We start from the raw sequence: 4,879 nt of genomic DNA on the forward strand, positions 1-4,879 counted from the left end.
CCTCACATAGACATAACTATGCACAAGCACATTTTGTTGGCAACTGCCTCTGTTTTTTTTTTTTTTTTTTTTTTTTTGAAGATGGGAATCTGCTCTAAGTTTGAGCTGCAAAAACAGTGTCACCACACAGCATTTTGTTTAGATACTTCCCTGACCAATTTCCTTTTTTCATAATCTGTGTGAAGATTTATAATATCATATCTCCTACATTACTACTAATTAGATTCCATGACATTTGCAATTGCAACAAGATGGCCATCAATGTTGTGTTTGTTATTAATCTCTTGTGGTTTTGACCTTTTGGTAATTTATCAATCATAGCTTTAAGCAGTCTGTCATTGCATCAGGTTATTGATGTGGGTGGTAAGGACTTCAGGTTGGGAGACCTCTGTGATATATATGAAGAACGTCAAAGTGGTGAATGTGCAGCGTGTTGAATCAGGGTGTGCCTGGCGCAAGCTGAATGTGCAGCGTGTCTTGGATGAATCGACTAAAAACCATGTTAAAATGCGGTCAAAGGAAGCTGAAAAGAAGCTGAGACCACGAAAGTATGTTGTGGATTTGATTTGCAGAATCTCTTCTTCATAATTAACTGGTGGATTAAACATGCTTATCTCTCTCTCTCTCTCTCTCAAACACTAATTTTATGCTTTTGCATCTATATCCATTAATAATTTTTTGATATGTATGTGCTGTATAAAGGCTTTATGTTTTGCTATCCACATGCCTGAGTAAGATGTAGTTTAATGGGCATATGCAGGAATTTTACCTGTTGAGATTTTGCCTTCTGGTTAATGTTTCATTCTCGCTCTTTCCAAAGAATTTTATACACTTTATCCTTTTTTTCTGTTACCAAGATTTTATTTAACTCAAAAGCTGTAATTAATGTTATTGGTACATTTGTGGTTTCTTTTCCTTTGAAACTTTGTTTAAAGTTATATATGACCAGAACCTGTATAAGTTTAGTGTACAATGTAAATTTTCAGAGTAGAGTTCTGTTGAATACTTGGTTATTTTTATAAAGGTCATCCATATTTTGCATCCTTGGTGTTAATGTAAAGGTGGTTTCTCTCTTTACCATGTAATCCATGACAAACTAATTCACGAGATCACTCAAGTCATCATGCAGAGGATTTATTACCTTGAAACAATGCAGACTAAGTTAGAGAATGAATTATTATTTTTAGAACATTGCTTATGAAATACACATGCTTAAATGGTTTGTGTGTTTGCAGCTGCCATCTGTGTTTCTAGGTTACATTTTTATGCTTCTAAGTTACATTTTTATGCTACTATTGCTTCTGAGTTGTGAGCAAATTATCTTACAAAAGTTTTTGTAGTACAAGTTGGTTTAGTTGATAAGAACAAGGGTTTGTGTGACTTTTGGCTGGTGTTGATTTTTGCTGCCATAGGGCTGCTGGTGTTGATAAGAACAAAGCTGATTTTTTGGCTGAGAATTTGCACAATGGTAATTCAGTTTGTGTTTCTTATGGATTCCTTGCAGTTATATATTTATGAAGTTGTCCCTTGATGTTATTTAGGTTATGCAATCGGTTTAGATGTCTCATCAGTTAGCTGCATTTTAAAAATATTTTTGTTTGGTTGAAGTCCTTGTTGACATATATTTATCCATTTAGGTTTCCAATGAAGTGCTAGAATCTGGTGAAGAGACATACTTCCCTGCACTTCATGTTAGTTTGGATAATCCTTCTGCAGTGGTATGTTTTCTTATGTGTCTCTGGTGCACACAAAGGATTAACCTGATATCTTATTTATGGCATATTTGGTTTGGTTTATGACCTTTACTGTTTGTCTTATCTCTGTAGTCTATACTTGTTTTGACGATCAGTTTCTTTAGTTCATTGAAATATGATGTCAATTGAAATGTTTTCATTGGTCCTTCCAATTTCAAAGTGATTTTAAAAAATTGTAACTCCTTTCAATGTGCCTCTACTTTGTTTACAGAAGGAAGAAGTAATATAATTATTGTTCAGTTTTCAAGAGAATCAGGCTGCACAATTAGTTCATGATAAGCTCATTTGTGTCTCAATGTGCTCAACATATCATTAAATATGGGAGTAACAAGGACAATCCTCTTTGGTAGCTTTTTCCTTTGTTTAGAAATTAGTAAAGCATAAGACTTAAAATCAACAATAATGATTATTATAATCACTGTGTATTTGTAATAATATGATTTTACTGACATAATGCACCCAAGTTGGTCTAAGACTATGAGAACTGAGAAGATGATTGTCAATTGATGCATTTCAATCATTAGAATTCTGTTAGGACTTGTGATTGCTTTAGTTGTATGTATTGTTGTTTTCTATTTTAATTTTTTTTATATAGAATTTTAGGGATAAACTCTTGGGCTGAAGTTTTTACTATATGGGCTAGGGTAGTTTCATATGGTAACTACGTATTATTAGGGCCTCTTACGAGAAAATGAGATGATGCCTTTGAAAAGGAATTAAAATTGAAATATTTGGAAGAGATGCGCTCTTCTTCTCTCTGCTTCTTGGCTTTTTTTCTTCTATGTTAAATTAAATCTCTTTACTCTCTTTCTTCTCATATTTTTATCTTCTCTTCCTCCCTCATCTCTTATTTGTATCTTCTCTCTGTCCCTCTTCTCTTCTCTTCTCTTCTCTTTATTTATTTATTTATTTGATAAATTGTCCCTCTTCTCTTCTCTCTTCGTTAATATCTCTTCTTCTCTTCTGAATGGCTTGGAAGATCTGATGTGCACTCTATCTCATCATGCCATTATTGGCCACTACTGAAGAAAGTCTCATGAGAGCCAGGTCATTTGGTACTTGTAGTGATATCAAGAAATTTATCAAAGTGATAAATGTTGGGGATATTTTGGCTTTTGTTTGTGAGTTTTGATTTATTTTTAGTTTATTTGTGTTATGTGGGAAGTGTAAGTAGTTGAATTGTTTGTTTGTTTTTTTTTTAAATTCTCAGTGATAAATGTACTAAGTTATTGTATGAACAGTACAAAACTAAGTTATTTGTAGCCACTGCAAGTACCAGTTAATGCATTATTTACCAAGCTGATATATATATACTTTAATTCTCGTTGTTTTTATGACTACAAGTTGCATCATGCAATTTTGGATTTTTATTTTTATATTTTTCTTAACCTGTTTTCATTATTCATATTGATCATCAAGCCATCCAAATTTTCCCTTGTATGCAGAATGGCAGTGCTGCTCCAAAGTCAGGCATTCCTCAAATGGTTGCTCAAACACTGAGTTTTGGCCAAAACATGCTGCTGCTGGTGATAGTAATTGCACCCCCCAACCAAAAAAAAAAAAAAAAGAGTAAATTCTTGAGTTTTTATTTATTTATTTATGGGTACCTAGAATTATGGTTCAACAGTAATAATAATATATATTCACAAAAAGATCGTACACAAGCTGTATTGAGATTTATCATTTTTAAATATTGTGCTCATTTTTGACCTCCTAATTACAATGTCATTGACTCTGAGCTCTTATGGCATCTAATTGTTAATAGGGAAGTTACTTCCAAAATGATTAGGATCAAGCAGAAATGATTAATGTTCTTATTTTGGTTTGTTGAATTAACTTTTTAGTTTATTCATATGCATCAGCGGTTTCTGAATTAATTTGTGTTTTCATTTTTCAGGTCAGAAATTTTTTGGAGAGATGCAAAATATAGTCCAAGAATTAAAGAACTTAGTTTTTTAAGTTTTTTCATTTTTTAATATATGTAAGCACAGATAATTTTTTTTATTTAATTCCTTTGTATATAGTTTTGAATATTTAATTTCCATTTATGAAATATATGACGTTATTCTATTCAATATGTGGTTATGATTCAAAATATAGTATATAGTGTGTATTACATTATTCAAATGTGCATACAAAAATAATATTGATTATTTTTCAAATATGTAGCATCTTTTTTTTTATCACAGATTTGATTAGTTATTAATCACACTAAAAAAATGTGATCTAAATGTTATTAATCACACTTAAAAGATGTGATGTAAATATTTTTAATCACACTTAAAAAGTGTGATCTAAATGTTTTTAATCACACTTAAAAAGTGTGATTAAAAATGATCATTTTTAATCACACTTCCAAAGATCACACTTAAAAGGTGTGATCAAAATATTTTTAATCACACTTAAAATGTGTGATCTAAAGTTTTTAATCACACTTAAAATGTGTGAACTAAAGTTTTTAATCACACTTAAAAGGTGTGATTAAAAATGATCATTTTTAATCACACTTCCAAAGATCACACTTAAAAGGTGTGATCTAAAGTTTTTAATCACACTTAAAAGGTGTGATCTAAATATTTTTAACCACACTTAAAAGGTGTGATCTAAATATTTTTAGTCACACTTAAAAGGTGTGATCTAAATGTTTTTAACCACACTTAAACGGTGTGATCTAAATATTATTAATCACACTTAAAAGGTGTAATGAAAGCATTTTTTAATGACACTTAAAAAGTGTGATTAAAAATGACCATTTTTAATCACACTCCTAAAGACCACACTTTAATAAAACTTAAAAGGTGTAATTAAAAAACATACATCACACCAAAAAAGTGTGATCTTTATCTATATTTGTAGTAGTGTTTGTAAAGTAATCTATCGCGACCAGAATGAACTCATTCCCATTGGACCCCTTCGGAGTGACAGCCTCGATCACATCAATCTCCCAGACTGAAAATGGCCATGGTGAAGTCATATTGTACAGCTTCGACGGCGGAATGTTCATGCGGTTTGCATGGATCTGGCATTTGTAGCATCGCCGAACAAAGCCAATACAACCCCTCCTCCATGGTGGACCAGTAGTAACCCTGTTTGAGAATTTTTTGGGCTAGCATCACCCCGTTCAT

This window comes from Camellia sinensis, chromosome 1 (assembly GCF_055761805.1).
Source record: "Camellia sinensis isolate YWXY chromosome 1, ASM5576180v1, whole genome shotgun sequence".
In the NCBI taxonomy this organism is placed as follows: Eukaryota; Viridiplantae; Streptophyta; class Magnoliopsida; order Ericales; family Theaceae; genus Camellia; species Camellia sinensis.